Genomic DNA, 25,468 nt, shown 5'->3' on the forward strand with positions numbered 1-25,468 from the left:
CTGCGGCCCACTGCCTGGAGACCGAGGGGGGCCCTGAGGAATGTCTGGGAATTTGGTATGAGGCAGACCCAATACAAGCGGCCTCTCCGGATAACCGTCAGCATCACCGTCAGGAGGTACGAGTGAATGGACAAGTAGCACAAGGCCTAAGAGATTCCGGGACTACTATCACTCTGATTCAAAAACATCTGGTAAAGCCAGAGAACGTGTCCACTCGCACAGTTGCCGTCCGGGTCGCAGGGGGTCCTGTATTTCGCGTACCCACCGCCCGGGTGCACTTAGACTGGGGAGCCGGGTCAGGAAAGACCACAGTTGGTATCATGGACAACCTACCTGCCGAGGTGGTGCTGGGCAACGACATTGGCCCTCTGACTTCGGCTTATTTACCTACACCTGCTGCTGCTTGTCCCGTGACCACCCACGCTGCTGGAATCAACCGGCTTGCTGCTGAGAACCGGGTAAGACTACCTTCCCCGACATGTACTGTAGATCCGGCACAATATCACAGTCTAAAATGGGAATGTGACAAGTTGGCCAGTGAGAAATCAGAGATGCAACGACACTATGTCATGTATTATGAGATGTCCCGTGGCTTGAACATTGAAATGCACAAACAGGCAGAAATTGTCAAAAGATTAAATGGGATTTGCATCCAGGTGGTGCCGTATCTGTCCCAAGAGCATCAGCAACAGGTTTTGGGAGCCATTGAGAGAGCAAAGCAAGTGACTGTTCCAGAATTGAATTCTATTATTCACCGTCACCATCAGCTACCGACCTGGTAAGCCAATGGGAAGGCCGACGGACTGTCCAGGCAAACGGAACTTTTACCCTAACAGCAGACCGGACATCCCCAAGTTGATCCGAAAAAGATCAATCCGGGTCTGCCGGAGTGTTCCACAAAAGGGGAGTAGTGTAACGGACATATGCATGCTGCCGGGACAGTTATAATCTCATGCAGGGAGGACTACAAGGAACTGCATGGCTTGTCACAATTGGACGTACCACATTGTATTCTGAGCTCAAAGGGTTAATTGGACAAGTCTCTTTCATTGCTGAATGCTAATGTTCCCTTCGCATAGCTAATGAACTCTCTTGTGTGCAGGTAACAGCCCCCCTGTGAGGTGTAGGCTGATGGGGATTATGTGTGAGTGATAATTGTTTTAAAGGTTAATTGAATTCTATTGAGAAAGGAATGTGCCTGGCCAGAAAATGTTAAGTGGTTTGCGGTGCCGAAGCGTCTAGAGACTGGTCAAGTGATTAATTCAAGGAGATGTCATTGTTTCAGGGGGTCTGTGTTGAAGCCCCCTACTGGGTGAAGGGGGGGGCGGAAACTGTCATTGTTCTTGTAACAGTTGTAAGCAGATATAAGCAGGTGAAATATGCCAAATAAAGTCAGTCTGCTTGACCCTTCAAACGTAGCCCGTCTCGTTTCTTGGAAGGGCGTTCGATCGGATATACCGGCGGTACCTGCATATCGCAGCTTGCCAGGGAAAAGGACGTCTCCAACGGCTGAGACCCTCACACTACATGGGTAGCCGTTACACACTTCATCTACAAGATAGCCAGACACAGTACTGGATGATGTGTTTTAACAAGGCTCTGAAGAAAGAGGCGGATCCCTGAAAAAAGTCAGCTAGTACTGTATCTTGCCATGTTGCAGCTGTTGGAAGAAATCTATGAAATGACATGCCTGTCCAGCATAGATGAGTCACTCACGCTATCAATGTTTACCTATCAGATATAATAATAAATATTCACAAGGCCGGTGCTCTCTGTCTTTTTGCTCCCGTTACTCTTCTCTCTGCTCATATCAGCATGTTCCCTTTTTAGCACATGAACACTGCAGCACAACTGATTATCAATGTGTGCTGTTTCTCCCTCTCCCAGACTGGGCTTGGATGTAAAGGGGTTGCAAGAGGATGATACCAAGTTAAATTCAGTTACTTACACTGTTTGCATTTAAAGTAGAACTACTGTAACACCCTTATGCTTTATAGCCAAGGAGGCCGCCATCTTAGTTTGCTCCTTTTGATGTTTGATATTCTTGTTTGATGTGTAGTTGCCATGCTGCTGTACATGTGGTCAGTTATGACATCAGCCATGTATTGGCTTGACAGTTTGGTGCATAATCAAATGTGACAACTTTATTTCACTGCATGCTTTAAAGCGGAACTAAACCCATCAATTTAACTGTTTTCCAAAACAGTTACAATAAAGGCATGCCATGAATGATAATGCTCACATTTGATTTTGCCTCATCCGAACTGTCAAGCCACATAATAGCTGGTGTCAGCGTGTCAGATAATTAAATGTTCAGCTCCATGGCAACTGCAGATAGGTTAAAATGGCAATTTGATTGGCTGTAAATTAAAGGAGGGTTTAGTTACACTTTAAATATAACTGTTTTGGGAGGTTTCCCATTAAAGCAGAACTAAACCATCTTCTCTGTTACAGCCAAGGAAGCTGCCATCTTAGCCTCTGTTTGATCTGCAGTTGCCATAGTGCTGCACACATGATAAGTTATGACACCAGGCATTTGATGGCTTGATAGTTTAATTTTGAACACAAGAACTTGTGACAGTTATCATTCAAGACATGCCTTGAATTTAACTGTTTTTATGAACAGGTAAATCAATAGGATTAGTTCCACTTTAAATGAAAATTTAGTGACTATTGAAAACTTACCTGCATTCATTTATGTCTTTTATCTTTGCCTTGAGTTAACCCATGTTACCCTAGACATTAAGTCCAGGGTGTCATCCAGGCCAGTAGCATTTTTAGAAAAAGGTCAGCAATAGCAGCCCCCATAATTCTTGTAGGAAAGGTTTACTTGAATTAAATGAGGCATCAGTCTCTGGCTACCATGAAGGAAATAAATGCTCTAAGCACCTTGCAAACTCAAATAAAGGTTTCATGTCTGTAACTATCAGTGATTAAAGCCAACACATTGTTTCTGCCTTAGGTGTCACAGTTTGTTAAACCAGTGCCAATGACTTTCTGCTGCCTGTTAATTATTTCATTTAATCTACATTTGGCTGCTATAGAGTGAGATTAACAGGAGAAGACCTACAGTCTAGGTGGAAAGGATCTGTCAGTGCCTGAGGCTTCTAACAGGTGGAAAAATAATGTTGTACAGTCCTTATCAGAGATCACACTGTTTGTGTGTCTGTGAGCACATTGTGTAATCACAAAATCCTGTCACTCCATGTATTGATATTCCAGTTCGTACGACAAATCACACAGATAGGAGAAAAATGTACCTAGGAAAATGTTAGTTTTTATTGGCAAATAAGAAATACAAGGACTCTGTGGGTGGTTAGTGGCTTACAACATGACACATGTTGGACTAGCAGCAAAGAAAAAAACAACATTGATGTGCTGCACAGTGAGAGTTGTGACATCTCTTATTTGGACATTACATGAGATCACATATTAGGTTTTTGTATGTCAGACAGAGATGTTGACAATCTATTTAAGATGTGCTCTTTCCTTTCAATTACAGAAGCCAAGCTGCTTTGAAGAACCAAAAATAGAGATACTACTATTGTCATCATAACTGTACTGTATTGGTCGATTTGTCCACCAGGTCTACATGGCAACTAACAAAAAAAAAGTCTGCTGGTGTTGGGGACATCTTTCCTATAAACTCCCCTACTTTTAAGGCAGCTGACCTACCACCCTGCCAGGATGCAGGATATGATGCATATAAAAGTCTGACAAAGCCAGAGAACATGCATCGAGCCACAGTGGCAAATTAAAGTAACACAATCTTGAAAAACATTTTCAATAGTAATGCAAATAAATAAGCTTGCACAAGCAAGGTCCTCCTAACCATCATGTCTTGAATTGTATTGTAAGTGTACTTTCTTCCTTTATGCACAAGTAGTTGGCACAAAAAAAAACATATGATAATAATATTAATAATGCAATTTGTAAAACAACAAATACTATATAATTATAAGGCATCCAACAGAAATGTGCAAGAGTACTACAGAAAGGAAGCCAAGTATGAAAAAATGGAGAGGAAAGTGTACCTGGCGAGGTGGGGGGCTAATAGCAAGATTAACAGGACCTAAAAATGAGGAAAATGGCTTGAAATAGCTCTAAGCAATGCATGGCGAAACCTTACTTCATCAGGAGCTGGGTGTGAAGAAAGGTAAGGAGTTTAAAATATCATGCAAGTAGTAAGGTCCCACTTTTGGTTAGCGTGGAAGTAATGGACCTTGACACATTAGCCACTGATTAGATACCATGACCAGTTTAAAACCTTTACCAAATGCACACTTGCATTAACTCAGACCTATGGCAAAGGGCAGCATTTAAAAACATATCTATCACTGACCCACATGAGAAAGGGGTAATATCCCAGTTATAGAAAACTTTGCTAGGTAATTCAACATCTACCCTTCGAACCTATATTGCTAGGTAGATGGCTGATGTAGGCTTCACCCTGGAGGGCTGGTCTGCAATTTGGCTGGCCACATACAAAGCATCATTGTTATCCAGCTAGTACCTGGTACTTGTGAGAATAACAAAATATGTCCCAAGCTATAAACTCACATATTTCTGCGGTTGTAACGAGCTGGGCACACATGTACATATCTTGTGATCAATTTTAGAAATAGAAATATTTTGTTATTTGATACCACCTATTAGACCCTCATTTAGTGCTTTTAAATCATAAAGCACCAGACTTGACTAGAAACCAATTCCAACTGTTGTTATACTGTATGTAACCACATCTGCCTAGAAAACTATAGCCAGGTTTTTGGAAAACTTCAAGCCTTTGTATCTTGGCAACCAAACACAAGATCACACAGGCAATGGTCCATGATAAAATTGAGGCAATCCTACAGGGTAGATTATGCAACTACCAGAAAGTCTGGCAGCAATGAATCAACAACTTCCTACCTCCTGACTTTGACACAACCTTATCGGAAACCTTGGGTCCCAGAGACCACAACATTTCACTCTATGATCCATTGAGGATGCTACTACACTCCAGGAAACCCACCCTACCCTATCCTCTTTCTCCTCCCATTTTCTTTTTCTCAAATCTCTGTTACCCTAGGAATCTTTTTGTGCCACCAAAATCCTGAGCTATGGCTGGGAAGAGGCATTCAGTTCTCCAACTTTGGACTGTTGAGTCACATCTGTTAAACTGGTTTGTTTATGCAAATTTTGTCTTATCTACAGTATGTGTCCAATTTGCCTTATTGCTTGCTGCGAGGAGATAGATCTTTTTAGCAACATTTTTGTTGTTCAACTGATGAATAAAAAATAAAACTCTTTGAATAAAAACAAGGTAAGGAGGCAATAAATAGCCATACTTACCCACAGCATTATAGGAAATCCTTTGCCTGTTTTTCTGCAGCCACCAAACTCTCATGCCGCGTACACACGGTCGTTTTTTGTGATGAAAAAAAACCATAATTTTTTAGCATAAAAAAAACGACGTTTTTCAAACTTCATTTTAAAAAACTACGTTGCCTACACACCATCGTTTTTTCAAAATGCTCTAGCAAAGCGCGGTTACGTTTAGCACGTACGGCGGCACTCTGTTCCATTGAAGCTCGTGTCATTACTTGCTTCTGAGCATGCGCGGGTTTTTAAAATGTTGTTTTAAACGTCGTTTTAGCCCACACACGGTCATTTTTTATGACACAAAAAATGACGTTTTGAGGAACGACATAAAAAATTTAACCACTTCCATACCAGGCACTTACGCACCTTCCCGCCCAAGCCAATTTTCAGCTTTCAGCACTGTCGCACTTTGAATGGCAATTGCGCGGTCATGCTACACTGTACCCAAACAAAATTGGCGTCCCTTTTCCCCCACAAATAGAGCTTTCTTTTGGTGGTATTTGATCACCTCTGTGATTTTTTTTTGCGCAACAACTAAAAAAAGACAGAAAATTTTGAAAAAAAAATAAGTTTTTATTTTTTTCTGTAAATTTTTTTGTAAATGGGCGGCACTGGGCACTCATAGGCAGCACAGATGGGCACTCATGGGCGGCACTTATGGGTGGCACTGATGGATACTTATGGGTGGCACAGATGGGCACTGATAGGTGGGCACTGGGCATGGATGGGCACTGTGGGGTGGCACTGATGGACACTGTGGGGTGGCACTGATGGACACTGTGTGGCGGCACTGATTTACCCATGTTGCCAGTCAGTGCCCATTTGTGGGCACTGATTGGCATCTTTTTTATTTTGTAATGCTTTTTTTTTTCCAGACTTTTTTTTGCCCCCTTTTTTTTTTTTGCCCTTCCCTGGTGGTCCAGGGTGGGCTTCCCTGGTGGTCCAGTGTGGCGATCCGAGGGGGGGCTGCGCTGACAAACAATCAGCGCGAACCCCCCCTGTCAGGAGAGCCGCCGATCGGCTCTCCTCTACTCGTGTCTGTCAGACGCGAGTGAGGAAGAGCCATCAACGGCTCGTCCTGTTTACATCGTGATCAGCCGTGGTTGGACACGGCTGATCACGTGGTAAAGAGTCTCCGTGAGACTCCTTTTCAGACTGACACCCTGCAACAACGATCGCCGCGATGCGCGTCCGGGGGGGGGCGCAGCGGCTCAGAATCCTGAGGACGTCATATGACATCCAGTCAGGATTCTACAACCACTTTGCAGACGTCAATATGTCATTGGCGGGCGGCAAGTGGTCAAGCATGCTCGAATTTTTTTTTTTTTACGTTTTTCAGAAGACATAAAACAAAGTTTTCCCCACACACGGTCATTTTAAATGACGTTTTTAAAAATTTCGTTTTTTTTCATCACAAATGTGTATGCGGCATCATTCTCAGTTTGATAGTGTAGTGTAGGCTTGAAACTATTTGGTGGTTGTAGAGATTCAATAAAACATATACTGTAAATAACATTGCCTAGACCCGATATGCAGAACAAAATTGGATTCTGTTGTTTGCACTGTGCTTTTATACAGTGCATTTACTCTAACTATATTACTTTGTAATAAGCATCAGACCAGTACAGGCTCTATTGTTTTAATGAAAAGCCCCTATTGCCTTAATGAAAAGCCCTATCAGCACAGCTTGTTCTTGGTGTTTGGCATTTTGCTTTGGTAAGATTCATTTATGCTAAGTACTGTATATTATTAAACCATAAACCTTAGTTAAATACAGACTCTATATTTGTAATAAAACGAGTCCATGTGCTCTGATGCAGGCTTACTAGTGGAGTCTTGGTAACAGATGTCACATAGAGCATGCTTTATGCTAACACTACAGCAAGCTGCAGCCTCTCTTAAGAAGATCGGATTGTTCTGTGTTTCTTGGATACTACAGTAGATCCTTACCAGCTCAGCAAACCAGTCGATTGCGCTAATTCTGAACAAATATGTTCTCCTTTCCCTGGTCTCTTAACCTTCTTCAAAAATATGTAGGAATGCAAAGAACAAATAATTCTGATGAAACAATCTATACAAGGTGGCTTGACGGGTATTATGTCAGCCTCAGATAATGGATATTTTGCAAGGGATCATCGTGTGTCAGCTCAGTCTCTGCAAACCCATAAAACAAAGTAACAGGCCTGCCTGAACACTGCATTTTATGAGGTCATTTATCAAGGGCAGGGATGCTAGAGTGATACAGTTGAAGTAATATTCGCTTTTCATGTATTTATGATGCTTATCTGCATGCAACGGAAGCCGTGACTCAATTCCTTCAGGCACACAATTCTCAGTTGAATTTTCAATGAAGATTTCAGCCTTATTTCATTACAAAGAAGAGGACCTGTTCGCTGAACAGCATGGCCAAGGAAATGACTTTAGAAGAATTCCCACTATGTGATGAGTTTTTCTAGATGCAATAGCTATATGGCAGCACTAACTACATTACTGGGGTGCTCGGTCACTAAGGCATTTGGTACCAATAAACACCTTAACAAAACACATTTTTGGCAATAATACAGCTAACACATAACAGTAAATATTTACTACTGCACTCTGTATAGGCAATTCCAGCCGACAGTTACCCATGAGTTACAAATGCTATAAAGTAAGCACTTCACTTGTGTTGAAATCAGAAAGTTTACTCAGTACATCTTTATTTTTGGTCTCTGTAATCCGCTGCAACAACATTTTAGCAGTTGGATTGTATTTCCTGGATCTTTTAACCTACGTTCTCCTTTTTAGCTATTTGTGCAACAAATCATAAATTGTATGGACTGTGCGTTCTACAAAGGAACAGACCTAAAAAGCTTAGCAAACCAAAAGAGATTCTTTTGTTACTGTAGACCAAGCCTTTCCAGGCACTTATTGTTTACATGTAACAAAGATTATCTAGAACCCCCAAACATTATATATTTTTTTTAAAGCAGAGGCCCTAGAGAATAAACTGGTGGGTGTTGCAAATTTTTATGTCACAGGGTATTTGCGCAGTGGTTTTTCAAACCCAATTTTTGGGGGACAAATACACTTCTTTGAATTCTAATGCAAAAAAACTGAATGCATAACCCAAATTTTTGTAAACTATAAAAGAGGGTGTTACACTGTGTAAATAGATACCAAACATGTCACATTTTAAAATTACGCACGTCCGTTCAATGGCGACAAATGAGGTTAATTTTACTATCTATAAGCAATGCTTTAAAAGCCTTTTCAGGTTACCACTTTAGATTTACAGAGGAGGTCTGGTGCAATAATTACTCCCATGATCTGATGTTTACAGTGATTCCTCACATGTGCGGGATGATCACTGTTTTTGTGTGTGTGCATTCACCTTTGTGTGAGAGCAAAGGGTGATGGGGGGCGCTTACATTTTTTTAAAATCATTAATTGATTATTTATTTTTTATTTTTACACTGTTGCTTAAAAAAAATCAGCACTTTTATTGCTGTCTCAAGGAATGTAAATATCCTTGTTACAAGCAATAGGCATATGACAGGTACTCTTTATGAAGAAATTTGGGGTCTATAAGACCCCAATCCCTCCTCTGCCCTTAAAAGCATTAAAAACATCAAGATTGGTTTATATGTTACCATAGCGGAAAGCCAATCAAAGCCAATCAGGTCTTTGTCTGGCTTTCCGACCAGCTGGCGGATATGCCAGCTGGTATCTCTGGTCTCCCAGTGGGACAGAAAAGCCCAAGAAAGCTGCAGAAGGCGGCTGGAGGGGGGGCATCCCCTCCAGCTGCTTGTAAAAGCAATCCAGCTAGTTAGCCACTAGGATTATTTTTACTAGTGAGCCAACGGCTCTAAGAAACGGTACCTGAATTAAGGCTGTAGCTGCAAGCATCATCCTGTTATAACCACCAAAAGTCCAGCGGCATACGGGTATGTTGCTGGCCCAGAAGTGGTTACTATAATTTGTTTTGGGGAAGCTTCCTACCAATCCCAGCTATAGAAGTCTCTTCTTGAATGATACAAGTACAGATTTTCAATGTAATATTTCCCTTGCCTTGGAGAGCTGGCACAACCTACTGCTTAATTACTCAGCTCTGATCCAAATGGTTTTCCTCTTCTCTTGCTTCTGTCAAGATCCCAGGTTCTGTCACTGTCTTCAATTAGGAAACAAATTCCCACAAATTTAACTTGTGTATAAAAAGCATCCACAATTATGGACTCTGGCAGTCATTTTGTGAGAATTGTCATCTAATCTAGCCATAGTACTCTCCTTGTGTGGTAAGGCTAGCAAGTTGCGATTGCTTGAAAGTTGCCTGGCTAGGTTTGGTCACTTCTTTACCAAATAAATGTGTCAGTGTATATAATCTATGTATGCTTGGTATATTATTATGTGTGTGGAATGTAGGATGCTCTTCCAAATCCTTTTTTTGCTGCCTTGATTGGACTTCTTGTTAGAGAGTGGCTACGTTCATTCTCCTTGTTCCCAGTGTATGTATGTATGTTTCTTCCATGCTCCTGAGATGGACTAGGGACTTTGGACTATAGGATTTTTAGTGTATAACAAGTATGCAACTAATGTGCACCGCTCTTTCCAAACAAAAGTGAGGGAGGGAAAGAAGAGGTTTAGGAAGGGTGTTACAAGGAGGTAGAAAAACAAACCAAGAAATTATTTCATTAGGTAGGGGATGTGCATGGATTATTTTTGGAGAATAAGGATATAGTTTAGTGTCACCTTAATTCCCCTACACTCTTCCTGTATTTTAAGTAAAACTGTTTAGCAAAAACTAAAAAAACAGGAATCTGCTGGTGTTATAGTTGCAGTAGAGAGAAATACAACCTCCACCAAGCATCACTTTTAAAAACCATGTATTTTTTTGCTTAGAGTCTCATTATTTTGATCCATCCTGTCTCTGCAACACACCAAAAATCTCAATCAGATCCAATGTTTTAATACATTTAAAACTACATTGGCTGCTGGAAAGGGTGGAAATACCCAAGAAAGGCTTGGCAGGCAAATCTTTACAGGGACCCACTAACCCCAACCTGTTGTAAATACTAATTTAGGCAAATCGGGTTATGGATTAATATAAATGCTTTTATGATGTTAAGCCATGGGTAAAAGCTTACATGTAGTCACAGTGATCCTCGAGGTATATGTCTTAATCTAGTACTGGTTAAATCTATTTTGAAGAAATAAATAACTAAACCTCATCTAATATATGATATTGACTTGATCTATGGTATTTTTTTTATGAGGTAAATAAAACCTCATTTTCTTTACCGTAATGTTCTATATGCCAAGGATAATATTATGTATATAAAATACTTCCTAGTGGTAATGACACTACTGGCTTCCCACATTAGCAAAATATTTATACCTTTATACATGAAAGTCACTAATTGACAATGTTCATCTGAAGATTATTAGCACCATTTGTTTGTAGCCACTATACACAGGTCATATATTTATATGAAAAACAAGTGCTTGTATTTGGATTAACTATGTGGATTCTGACTCCCCCTCCCTCCTCTGTATAAAACTTTGGTTTATGAATACTATTAATCTACTAGTACCTAGCTTTGAATTCTACTAATTCCCTTACTGAAACAAATGCAGTAAATGCACAAAGAGCTGTGCTATTTGGTTAAGTAACATTTATTGCAACATGAAAGAAAAATGTAATTGGTGCCATAAAATGGAAAGGTTTATGAAAAGATTATGCATATAGTATTCTAACAACATTATTTGTCCCGGAACGATTTAAAAACATTGTGTTTATCAGCATTTCATTACCAATGAATTGATGGTAAAATCACCAATGCACTGAAATGCTTAATAAAGGAAAATGTAAAAAGTAGATGCTTCTCTCCTTTATCACATGCTTGTGCAAATACATATATATATCCTTTTTCTAACTGGCATAAATATACATATTCTTTAGGTGAAAGTGTATGAATGGATTTACCAAAATATTTGTAGTTCCGTTATATAACTTTTGTAATTCATACTTCTACTGAATATGAGGTAGGACGTACCCATGTCTTTATTATAATACTTTTGCCCCTAGCTTGCTAATCGGACAATGAATAAGAAATGGCACATTGATGAGGTCAACTTTGTAGAGTTGATTTACTAAAACTGGAGAGTGCAAAATCTGGTACAGTTGTACATGTTAGCTAATCAAGCTTTTAAATGTAGCTTGTTCGTTTAAAGCGGGGGTTCCGTGGGTTTAACTTTTTTTTTATATCTGTCAAAAGAATTGTAACAGCGCTAGCCAGGTACTACTCACCTGCTAGGCGCTGCTACGACCATCCGCTCCGATTTTGTTTCAAAGAATAACTTTTAAAAAATCCTGCAGGCCTTTTCCATCTTGCTTTTGGGCATTTTGAATCCCACAAGCAAAGCTTCCTGGATTCCTAGTCACATGACGCGCTTTGCGCATCATGTGACCGGCTTCCCGCTTCTCGTGACACTTGAGATGGTCTCCTGTGAGTGTTTCAACGTCACTACCAGGAAACCTTGTGCACAGCATCCAATTACGCCTCGTCGGGGAAAAGTAGCGACATCCCCACTCCCCGCTGGGAAGAAGACCCGGAAGTCATCTAGAACACAGGTAAGGATACACATTTTAAAAAAAAAGACAACTCAGCAGTGCTAGATTAGGGCTGTAGGTAGGAGAGCAATGTAGTTAAATTTTAGAGTGAACCTCCGCTTTAAGCTCTGACAAACAAACATGGTTTCTATAAAAAGCTGCACCAGATTTTGCACTCTCCAGTTTTAGTAAATCAACTCCTGTGTCCTCCCCTCCTGTAAGAATGTACTCTGTATTAGACTGACAGAACTTTATAGTAGGGTGGAGCCTAATTTGCTGTTACTGCTAGCCATGCATAATTTGCTCATAGCCCCTTCTCATTTAATCTTAAAAGATCCAGGGAGCATCAAAACTCAAAGTGCTTTATTTTGCAAACATTCTATTAGGACTTTGGCACATAGTGCTTTGCACACGTACAATGGCACCATGATGGTACCCTAACTAACAATTTTCAACCCATTTTCTTTTGTCCTAGAATTGTTCTTCAGCATTTGTGTGCACAAAGTCCAAAGTAAGCAGAGTTTTTGTGGCTCACCATTTACCAGCAAAACATTCCGTGAGTTGAACTGTAGATAATGTTGTTTTGCATGAGAAAAATAATAATGAAGAAAAAGGTAAAATGGACTACGTATGAAATTGCACACAATTCTTAATATAATATGCATAGATTCAGGACCTAGTTTTAAAATCAATGAGATATTACATTTGAGATGCAATTAAACAAAATAAAAATGGGCAAGCAAAACTGCACTTTATTTTTATTAAATATCTGGTGTGAGCCCCTTTTACAACTTCTCATTTTAAAGATACCTTATAAATGTCAGAATATAGACAACAGACTATGAGTAATCCTATTTATTAACTGATGATCTTCTTTTAGTATAACCACATCTATCAGCCTTGTTGTAATCACCCAATATCAGCAACATGAGCAAATATTGTTTTTTGTCTATCCTTGTTTTAACAAAGTTATCTTACTATGGTAAATTTGGCAGGTTAAAGCGGTGTTCACCTGGGGAAAAAAATTAAGTCAGCAGCTAAATTAAGTCAGCAGCAACTTTTGGGTCAAACTCCGCTTTAAAGGGGTTGTAAAGGTACAATTTTTTTTCCTAAATAGCTTCCTTTACCTTAGTGCAGTCCTCCTTCACTTACCTCATCCTTCGATTTTGCTTTTAAATGTCTTAATTTCTTCTGAAAAATCCTCACTTCCTGTTCTTCTGTCTGTAACTCCACACAGTAATGCAAGGCTTCCTCCCTAGTGTGGAGTGTCATGTTCACCCCTCCCTTGGACCACAGGAGAGTCAGGACGCTCTCTACCTTGCAGATAGAGAAAGGAGCTGTGTGTTAGTGGGAGTCCTGACTCTCATGTAGTCCAAGGGAGGGGGAGAGCACAACACTCCACTCCAGGAAGAAAGCCTCGCATTACTGTGTGGAGTTACAGACAGAAGAATAGGAAGTGAGGATTTATCAGAATAAATAAGAACATTTAAAAGCAAAATGGAAGGATGAGGTAAGTAAAGGAGGACTGCACTAAGGTAAAGGTATTTAGGGAAAAAAAATTGTACCTTTACAACCCCTTTAAGAAGACAATTTATTTTATCAATCTTTATTATAATTATTATTAAGGCAAAAGCTGGGCCTTAACTATAATCCCTGCTATTATAGAGAGGTTTCATATTCAATGCAGCAGTCTGCCTGTAATTATAAATTAGGCTCTGTGTAGACTCCCTTTGGTGAGCTAGTTACACAACCAGAATTAAGGGGAGTCTCGTAAATCCAGACTACAAAATGCAAGAAACATCTCTTTTTATGGCAAATAGATGTTGGGGGGGGGGGGGTGGAGGGGTTAAACCATTGTGAAGGCTGCTAGGACAAAAAAAAAAAAGGAATTCTCCCACTGACCACCAATCACGACCATTTTCAACTGACCACCGATGTAATGAAGCACTTTAATCACCACCAATGTAAGATGACTGTACACTGAAAAAAGTTTGCATTTCTTTTCTGCTCATTAGTATTGTCTGTTTCATTTCATTTTTGCTTAAAATAACTGTGTTGCATAGAGAAGCAATAGCTTCAAATATCCTAAGTGCAAAATATGCTATGCCATTTTAACTATTATTTTATTTAATATTATATCTACTGTTCACACTAGCATTCCATGAGCTGTACATATAACAGTTATTAGAAGGGGTTTCCTTATACCGGATAAAGTTAATTAAAGGGTTTCTCCATGATAAAAAGGTTGAGAAAGACTGCTGACAGAAGGCATTTCTTAAAGGCTCCTAAATGAGCTTATGAAAAATAAAAGTTGATCAGACAATGGCTTGAAGAACAAAGAATGTTAGAAGCCTTTAGGTAAGGAAGTAGAACTTGCAAAATAAAGAGTAGATAATTACTGTAACAGAAACTAAAAATATCAGGGGTGAATAAAACATGAAGACCTCATTTTTCTACTTTGGATTTGCCAAAAAAAAGGACAAGCAGAACTGCAGTTAGTTGTCTCACCAGATATATGACAGGCACTGTAGATTTGTAAATTAAATTAGTATCATTATGTATATTGTGAAAGGAAAACTTATCACTAAATACCAATACACAGGGCAGCAAATGAAGAGCTGATACCAGGAGAAATTTTTGTTTGAGTGAGAAAAATCCTCATGAAAGGGACAAGGTAGTTCCTGGAGACTGTTAATAGCAACAGATAATGAATTCTTTATGTTATTTTTTTGTTCTTCTGTGGTCATTAAAAGAAAAGAAAGAATGGTGAAAGAAAAGGGGGAACAGGTAAGATAAAGTTTTTTGTAGTCACTATGGTAGGTGGATCTGGATCTCCTTAAGACCTGTACACATCGGCTGAATGTCAGGAGACAAAAGGGCGGTTCAAAAAAAATGGTCAACATTCGGTCCATGTGTATGTCAGTCTGTCCGACAGAACCCAGCCGTTTGGCCGGCTTCTGTCAGACGTGCATGCTGGAAAACCAGAATCCGACCGACTCCTGATCAGCACTCTCAGACACTGGCAGAGAGCACTGATCGGAGTGTTCTGGTTTTATACAACAGCTCAGTGGGGGAGATCACGGAACTAACCTCACGTGGTAATACAGCGGATCTGACCGAAGCTGACAGTTTTTTTTGTTCCGCCAGGGTAGAACAACAAAAAAAAAAAAACTAATAGCGTGTATCCAGCTTTGGAGTACCCAAGAGATAGTGCTGGTAGGCTTAAACATCCACCTGCTTCATATGAGAAAACTATTTATTTATACCAAGTGCATTTTACAGGTATACAAGTACTAAAATAAAATACAGTATAAAGAAAACTGGGTTTACTTTACTAAAAAGCTGATTGTCTAATATGCAGAACTGCACCATATTTTGCACTCTCCACTTTTAGTAAATCAACCCTACAAAGTTGACCTCATCATTGTGCCATTTCTTATTCACAGGGGTTGATTTACTAAAATTAGAGAGTCTGGTGCAGCCAATCAACTTCTAATGTCAGCTTGTTCAATTAAGCTTTGACAAAATACCTGGAAGCTGATGCAGAGTTGCACCAGATTTTGCACTCTCCAGTATTAATAAATCAACCCACCCCACTTTTTGTTTTGGTTTAGATCATTGTTCCTTAAAAAAAAACAGCTTTATCTCATTCCCAGACTTTCTTACCATCCAGTAAAACATATACAAGACCATCTAGTCTCTTTGGATACATCTTCCTGAATATGTGTGTCATTTCAGCCAGTGAGTCATATAACTTATCAGGTATTAGAGATGTTAATAATAGGATTCTTTGAAGCTCGCCTGCACAAAAATAGCCTGATTTTCGTATCTCTTTTATCAAGCTATAAATTATCCCACTAGGACACTTCAATAAAATACTGACGGTTTATCAAATAAAAAAAATAATTGTAAAACTTTTAGTGACAAGAAAAATGCATGCGTATATGCTCAGGGTCACTTCCTCCTTTGAAGTATAAACTGCCACAAAGGAGCCCTATTGTGTTTGCGCATAATCAACATCACAAATGTCTATTTTCTGAGCATGTCTAAAAAAAAGCAGCTCTAGCCTAGGAATAAGTGTATCATAAATGGGTCACTTACTTTTCACTTGGCTGCTGTAAAAATCTAAGAGGGATCATGTTAAAGTTGATGTTTTGATGTGCTTTTCGGATATTGAGTGATGTCCCCTAGAGGGGAGTGAAACTGGTAGACATGGAGGTTTAGAGAGGTTTCTGTAAAATGCTCTTAAGAAACCTTTCATTCCCAAGAAAGCAAAACTTATTTTCACTGTGATCATCTAATAAACCATCACAGACCTTTCCCACTTGTCACACAGGCTGAGATGGTGCTACTCAACCTGTATGTTGTAGACTATTACAGTGAGTGATCCATAGCTTGAGGTAGAAAAAGAGAGAGAGAGACAAATGGAATGCACGGTAGATTTGAGTTTAGAGCAGATTTTACCAAACTTTAGTGAAAGGAAAATAAAACAACTGATGAATTTTATTTTACGGTCAGGTATATGGATACCCAGGGACATCCAGTCACGGTAAAAAGTGTGGAACAGCAGTGGAGGGAAGGACGACAAGTAAAACGCGATCACCACAAAAAAAGATTGTCTCCTAAATTAAACCCTCTAATTTTATTATTGTACAGGCTGCATATTTAATAACAAATATGTCTCTTTTTTACTTTCCTATCGGATAGGTAATTAACCCTGTGCTGGAGAGGCTCTAGTAGCGTCAGACCATGGCTCTCACACAAAAGTACATGGTTTGTGTGGGATTAAAAATCATACTATAAATACTTTTTTATGAACTTTTATATTAACGCTGGATTCCCATTTAAACACTGGTGTTGAGGTGAGTTGCATTCCATTCATTAACATGCATCGCGTTAAGGCAGTCCATTCAATTAAGCTGGTAACCCACCAAAATATCCCCCCAAAAAAGGACATGTGCACAATTTGTTTGCAATACAATACACATCAGCACACTGCATATGTGTATATATAATATAATGGATGGAACTGATGCATGTGATGTACCATTAATGTGTGCTGTGGTAACACCCACGCTACCACAAAATGTGTGAATTGGCCCTGAGATAGAGAGAGATATTGCTATGTTGCCTAATGTAATGTAAGCATCATAGGATGCTAGATGTTGAGATATTGGGAGCTAATTTACTAAAGAACAATTTTCACACAATCATTAGTATCAGCAGGGCCGGATTCCAGACAAGGCCAACAAGGCCAGGCCTCGGGGCGGCAGTGGGTGCAGGGGCGGCACTGCAGCTGAGAGGAGAGGACACTTTCATTTCCGGAGTCCCTCCCGTCATGTCACGGATGGTGAGAGGAGAGAAAACAGAGGGAAGAGAAGGCCATCTTAATGTAATTTTCGGCAGCAGCACCCCCCAATGATCAATGTCCCCCCCGGTTCTCAATGTCATATTCGGCAGCAGCACCCCCCTTCTTCCCAGTGTCCTGCCGAAAAAGTCCCCTGGCGAATAATGTCCCCCCTGTACTGCGCAGGCGGGGGCGGCATTGAAGGACCCGGCCTTGGGGCGGCAAAGGAAGTAAATCCGGGCCTGAGTATCAGATCATGTGAAAATCAAATTTTTGTTCACTTTGAGTACCCCATTATGCGCAGATGCAATACGTGTGCAAGAATTTGCTTTTAACGTGACTGAAAAAACTAAAGTGAATATTAACTCAATTGATTGTGTAAATATTTTCAACTTCTAAGCTGATGTTTAGATACAGTATGAAATGTATTGTATAGTTACAATGGTCCAGCTTGAACCAATGTGAGTATGCATACTGTATCTCATACCTGATACAGTAATAGCAGTCTTCCAGGTCCAGAGCTGCAATCTTACATAGTAACCATAAAGGGTTGCTTGTTTGGCAAGGCTGCCATTTAGAGAAAGCCTTACATTTTTTCTAAATTAATAGAAGGCATTCTCTGATTGGATTGAGCGGAGAGGTGGAGCGACGATGTCACAATCTATACCTTATCCAATCAGAGAATGTTTTATATTCATTGAAAAAAAGTATAAAGCCTTGTACACACGACCAAAACACATCGTTTTGCTCGTCAAGTTCCTTGTTAGGCTGTCGAGGAACTCAACGTGCCAATTTTCTCCATTCCCGTTGAGGAAAAACAGAACATGCTCTCTTTTTGGCTCGTCGAGTTTCTCGACAGTTTCCTCGTCGAAAAATGTACATACGACCGGTTTCCTCGGCAAAAAAAAAAAAAACAGCAAGTTTCTTGCTGGTTTTTGCCGAGAAACTCGGTCGTGTGTACGAGTTCTCAGGCTTTCTCTAAATAGTGGCAATGCCAAGCGAGAGACCCTGCATGATTACTATGAAGAATTGCAGCTGTTCAGAACTGGACCTGGAAGACTGCTGCCAGCACTGTAGTAGTGGCAACTACTACAGTGATCTGCCGATTCCACAGGGATCACTCAGGTTGCATTGGTCCAAGCTGGTCCAATGTAACTATAGAATAAAATTCATACTTAAAAGGGTTGTAAAGCTAAAAAAAGAAAAAAAATCAATATCCTATCTATATGCTGCATACATCAGTAATCTAGCTGTTATTTCTCCTGAATTTTTTGATTTACCTGTTATATACCTATTCTTTTTCTGCACTTACTACTTTACTCTCTGTATGATATCCTTGGCTTCCGATGCTTGGAGCGCGCTCCCTTCCACAACGTCACGTCTTCATGGGAACTACAATTCCCTTCATGCTTAGAGACATCGCGCATGCGCAGTGCCACTTTTTCGCTGTGTGAAAGAATGAGAACGAGCCTTGTTCTCATGTCTATCACAGCCTTCTTGTGCATAGGACACCTCCCAGCAGCCACGCCCATTCCCGCCTCCCAACCACGCCCATAGTCTTACTAAACACATAGTAGTTAAGATTGCATTGAAGGCGGAGCCACAGTGTCTTAGACACGCCCGCGGCTCCCCTGCCTCCCGTGCCTGTGACCGCAGACAGCGTCTCACCACAGGCATGTAGTCCCAAGGGAGGAGGTGCACACGTATAGTAAACCCCAGGCAGAACGGCTTGGATGAGGGGGCAACCTTGTAGAAGAGGAACAGGAAGTTCCAAAATCACACACCAAAAAGAGGCATTTAAAAAGAAAAACAAAGAAAAAGGTAAGTGAACCAACAGTACATTACCTTAAAGGAACATAATAATAATAATACAAAAAAAAAACTTTAGTATCACTTTAAACTTTAGCTTCAGGTAATTCCTGGTTAAAATATTGCCACTGCCAGAAAGGCAGGACTAATAGGCATGCTGAGTAAATTTGAACTGCATTGTTTTTCCAAACTAAAATTGAAGGTGGTTACTCTCCATATAGCAACTTTACCACCAGACTGGAAAGTTATCTGACAGCATCCTGCTCAGGGAAGAGAGGGGCCTTCACCACAAATCTATTAGGGGAGGCTAACAAATTAGTGCTTGGACAGGCTGAAGTTTACTAGTTATAAAAAGTATGTTTTTGCCTAACCTGTCAGTGCCCAGATTAATGTTCCAATACTGAATAATTATCTGCAGTATTGCGGTGTCAAAAGCTTCAACTCTATGTGGCCCTTAAGCAGCTTTCTGCAAAGATGTCAGAGATTTTTAAAACAAGCACCAAAACTGCTAATTTCCCCTGTTGATCACTTGGCAATGGAAGCACAAATTAAAAAGTAGAAGCAATTTCTGCATTGTCTAAGCCTACTCAATAACACCATAAACACGCTTCATGTGTGACAGACTCATTGTAAATGTTGAACTGTTCTTTAATAAAAGGATAGAAAAGGCACTTTACAAGTGTTAAACAAAAACACACGGAAGATAATCATACTTATAGAGGACGGTCCATTCGGTTTGTAAAATAAGCCTAGCCTTCAGCAGTCTATAGCTGTAAATCACAGCAAATGAACTCCAAAGTCAAAAAAGCGGTGTTCTCTGTTACTTCAGTTGTAAAATAAGGAATCCATAATCAGTATATTACACCCCTAGGACAAGTGCACATTGATAGATATATGAATATAAATACATAAGAAGTCATTTAGCCTTCATACCTCAAGACCTTGTATCAAATATTTCAGCATTTGTTTTTTAAAGGATCTTTGTATTTCAACCATTGTTCTTTATATGTGAATTGTATGTTTGTATCATTATATGATACGCAAGTTATTGCGAAACGGCGTAAGGGGGAACGGCGCGGAAACGTCACTCCCCATTTACCTACCAACAGGAACGGGTTTACCTGCAGGTGACCGGCCGGCACTGCAGGTTTAAGGCCCCGTACACACCGGAGGATTTATCCGCAGATATGGTCCAGCGGACCGTTTCCACGGATAAATCCTCTCGAGGATTTGCGCGGATTTTGATGCGATGGAGTGTACTCACCATCGAATCGAAATCCGCGCCGAAATCCTCTGGCGATGACGTGTCACGCCGTCGCCGCGATGATGACGCGGCGACGTGCGCGACGCAGTCATATAAGGAATTCCACGCATGCGTTGAATCATTACGACGCATGCGGGGGATCCCTTTGGACGGATTGATCCGGTGAGTCTGTACAGACCAGCGGATCAATCCGTTGGGATGGATTCCAGCGGATAGATTTGAAGACATGTCTTCAAATATTTATCTGCTGGAAATCCATCGCATGGGAGAAAAATCCGCGGAAACAGATCCGCTGGATTGTACACACCATAGAATCTATCCGCTGAAACCGATCCGCTGAGATTTTTCAGCGGATGGATTCTATGGTGTGTACGGGGCCTTAGGCTGTTTATCCATTGATTTGATGTAAGTGTGTTTTTTCTATCCTTTTAAAATAAATCCGATACGGTTTTACACTATGGGAGCCATCTTTGTTGTCTTTTCGGTGTGATTTCTGCTACTGGAATCCATCGAGTCTGTGAGTGATTTGACCTGAACCACCATCATTCGGATTTGGCTGGAATAGAGTGAGCTTTATCTGTTTAAAGCTGTCTTTGATCCTCTGTAACAGGGGGTCATTAAGATCCGGTAAGCTGGCATTTCTCTCAGTGGTGGATCCTATCAAACAACTTCTATTTGTGAAGCAATTACAGCATATGGAAGAGACTGTTTTCACACAGGTGTTTCAACTCTTGAGTCTATCATAATTTTTTACCAAACATTTTCACTGGTGTTTTTTTCTGGACTTTTTTGGTTCACATAACACCGATTTGTTTTATGCAATATTACAGTGTTCAGTTCATTGGACTATTACATTTACTTTTGTGTTTGTACTTGTATTCATTTACTTATATGCACTGACAATTATTCACTATTACTGTTGTTCATATTTTGTGCAGATTTATTGTAGTCATCGCAGCCTATTTTTTCCACTTTCCATCATTATATGAATACTTTTGTTATACTTTGAATACATTATGCCAAATAAAGCTTACTCTGAAAAACTATGACCTGAGCTGAGATTTGATATACAGTACTAATATTTTTTTTTTCAGTATGCATTAAAAAAACAAAAAAGTTATTAAAAAAATGTATATGCAGAAAAATGTGCTGGCTCTAGCTTACATTTGGAGGGAGAGGCTGTTAAGAACTACAACTGAACTCCAGGCAGAGAAAAAAATCATCGGTGATAGCAATTATATATTTATTTTAAAAATGACATTATATAAAAAAAAAAAAATGAATAAATACTTTGCTAAGAGCCGGTTCACACAGGGGCGACTCGTCAGGCGACTCGGCCGCCTGACAAGTCGTGCTACACTCTGTTCAATGGAACCGTTCTAATAGGAGTGACTCAAGTTGCTCCGACTTAGAAAAAGGTTCTTGTACGACTTTGGGGGCGTCTCGGGGCGACTTGCATTGACTTCAAAACAGAAGTCATTTTGCAAGTCGCCTCTGAAGTCGTCTTGAGATCGCCTTAATTCGGCTATGGGGCGGTGATTAAGTGGTTAAGCAGAAAATGTTCCTATAAAGTGAACCTTTCCTTCCCAAAGAAGCTAGACAAAGTGGTACCTTCAGATTCCACTCTATTAGTTGGTTCAAAGACAGGGAAGTGACAAAAATCTTGAGCCTGTTGACTTTTAGCATCGGTAATTTTAGAACAACATCCTTTTTTTTTTTTTGGGGGGGGGGGGTTAAAAGATGTATCAATCAGTTGTTAACACTGTAGTATTTTCAGATGTGAAAATAGTACAGTACTCAAAAATTCCCCTTTTCAAATGTAGTAGGTGTTACAGCAGGTGGATGTTTCACTTGTTTTTAAATAAATGAAATGCATTTTTTTAATTTGATTGACCATGGTTTAAAAAAAAAATCTGTATATACAGTATCTCACAAAAGTTAGTACACCTCACATTTTTGTAAATATTTTATTATATCTTTTCATGTGACACTGAAGAAATTACACTGTGCTACAAAATAGTGAGTGTACAGCTTATATAACAGTGTAAATTTGCTGTCCCCTTAAAATAAATCAACACACAAGAGTGAGTACACCCCTACGTGAAAATGTCCAAATTGGGCCCAAAGTGTCAATATTTTGTGTGACCACCATTATTTTCCAGCACTGTCTCAACCCTCTTGGGCATGGAGTTTACCAGAACTTCACAGGTTGCCACTGGAGTCCTCTTCCACTCCTCAATGACGACATCACAGAGCTGGTGGATGTTAGACACCTTTCTCTCCTCCACCTTTTGTTTGAGGATGCCCCACAGATGCTCAATAAGGTTTAGGTCTGGAGACATGCTTTACCAGTCTACCACCTTTACCCTCAGTTTCTTTAGCAAGGCAGTGGTTGTCTTGGAGGTGTGTTTGGGGTCGTTATTATGTTGGAATACTGCCTTGAGGCCCAGTCTCCCAAGGGAGGGGATCATGCTCTGCTTCAGTATGTCACAGCACATGTTGGCAGTCATTGTTCCCTCAATGAACTGTACCTCCCCAGTGCCGGAAGCACTTATGCAGCCCCAGCCATGACATTCCCACCACCAAGCTTGACTGTAGGCAAGACACTCTTGTCTTTTTACTCCTCATCTGGTTGCTGCCACACTCACTTGACACCATCAGAACCAAATACATTTTTTCTTGGTCTCATCAGACCACAGGACATGATTCCAGCTATCCATGTTTTTAGTCTGCTTGTCTTGCAGGCTTTCTTGTGCACCATCTTTAGAAGAGGCTTCCTTTTGGGACGACAGCCATGCAGACCAATTGGATGCAGTTTGTGGTGTATGGTCTGAGCACTGACAGGCTGACCCACCACCCCATCGACCTCGGCAGCAATGCTGGCAGCACTCCTACGTCTATTTCCCAAAGACAATCTCTGGACATGCACATGCACTCAGCTTCTTTGATCGACCATGGTGAGGCCTGTTCTGAGTGGAACCTGTCCTGTTAAACCGCTTTATGTATTGGCCAATGTGCTGCAGCTCAGTTTCAGGGTCTTGGCAATCTTCTTATAGCATGGGCCATCTTTATGTAGAGCAACAATTTTTTTTTTATGATCCTCAGAGAGTTCTTTGCCATGAGGTGCCATGTTGAACTTCTAGTGACCAGTATGAGAGAGCGAGAGCGATAACACCAAATTTAACACACCTGCTCCCCATTCACACCTGAGACCTTGTAACAGTAATGAGTCATATGACACCAGGGGAGGTAAAATTGGGCCCAATTTGGACATTTTCACTTCGGGGTGTACCAACATTTAGACATTAGTGGCTCTGTGTTGAGGTATTTTAAGGGGCAGCAAATTTACACTGTTATAAAATCTGTACACTCACTACATTACATTGTAGCAAAGTGATAATTCTTCAGTGTTGTCCATAACAACAGTTTTGGGCTATAGTAGTTTACGCCGTTCCTCAGGTAGGAACATACAAGGAAGGGCGTGAACTACTATAGCCCAAAACTGTTGATATGGAACGCCCTGGTATTTGTATATATTTTTCTTGAAATTTTCAATAAATTTGAAGTGCAGCAGTCCCGGATTTATCTTTCTATATGTGCCCTGATTTCATGCACCAGGAAGACATCTGAGTGCTGTTCATCTCACCTGTATATATATATATATATATATATATATATATATATATATATATATATATAGAGAGAGAGAGAGAGAGAGAGAGAGAGAGAGAGAGATCTACACTGAATGTAGTAAATGCTATAGACAGCATACAAGCTATATTATTTCCTAACTGCCTTGGAGCACATAATAGATTAAAGGGTGCCTATGAACCCAAAAGCATTTTTGACAAGGTGACAACTATGTTATTGTGGCATGAATAAGGCAGACTGAGCACCAAACACCAAACTGCAGTTAAATTATCATTCTATCTAATGTGTCCTGTGTGAACGTACCATGTTTCTCAGCGTTGCTAGGCAGTGTTGTCAAGAGGAAGCCCACTGTGAAAGCTAAACTACAATTGTGTAAAATCGTTCTTTATGTATGGTGGGGGTGGACACAAAGTCTGCAAAGAAAACTTTCGTTTTCTATACATTATATAAACTGTTCTGATCTGGTGTAACAGCCAAATAATAGCGGTCAGGGTCACATCATGTTATAATGTACCATAACAACCTTTTTCTTTGTATTCTTCTTCTGCTGCCACGTTTATTTGAGAAATAAAAATAAAAGCAAAAATTCTCTTACATACCACAGATCATCGGAACCACATCCTGTTCTTTATTTTGCATTAAAGAAGAACCACATGCATAGTATATCATTTTTTTACTTCCATCTCCACTCCTCTATGACTTCAGCCAAGTGCATATACGAGCAATTAAAAAATAAAAAAATAAATCCTGACTCAGTTTGCGACTAGTGTCTCGCAAAACTAGCAAGATTCAAGCCTCTGTTGTGTGCAGTACTGCATTTGGCCAGAGGTGCGGGGGGCGCCAGTGGCACTCGGATACGTTCAGAGCCGTTCGGGGCCGCTCTGTTCCCGAGTGTTTTTGAGCATTTCCTGGGGTTTACGAGTGCATCCAAGCTGTCTCAGAGTATTTTCGAATCTGTCCACTGCCCCCACCTCTGACCACATGTGGTATTACATGCACTAGAAGTCAATGTGGAACAAATTATCTTTGTTTCCATTGACTTCTATGGGGAAACTCTCTTTGATATGCGAGTGCTTTGGATCACAAGCATTCTCCTGGAACGGATTATGCTCGTAATCCAAGGTTCCACTGTACCTGCACGTTGTTTCCTTCTCTGGGTCTGGGATGCACACAAGGGGTGTGCATCTTCACTGGTCTTACGATTCGACTCTATTATGATTATACTGTCAATGATTCAATTTGATTCTGTAATGCATTACGATGCATCACGGTTACTGCCCAAGTGCCCATGGTTTTCAACTTTTCATCCAAAAATTCAAGTAGTCAGAAATTGAAGAACTATATTTATTTTCATCTGATCTTTGAAAAAAATTACACTTCGCTACATATAGAAAAGTCTGAATAGTGAACACAGCAGACAACAGTATTTATTTAGAACAGTAAA

At 40.2% G+C, this 25,468-nt stretch overlaps 1 protein-coding gene across 1 annotated transcript in view; it reads right to left on the reverse strand.

Moving 5' to 3' along the window:
- The window catches only part of CSMD2 (CUB and Sushi multiple domains 2), a 1,186,454-nt gene that overhangs the window by 1,071,002 nt on the left and 89,984 nt on the right, over positions 1–25,468 (reverse strand). The window lies entirely within an intron of this gene.

The sequence above is a fragment of the Rana temporaria genome, chromosome 2 (assembly GCF_905171775.1).
Source record: "Rana temporaria chromosome 2, aRanTem1.1, whole genome shotgun sequence".
NCBI lineage: Eukaryota > Metazoa > Chordata > Amphibia > Anura > Ranidae > Rana > Rana temporaria.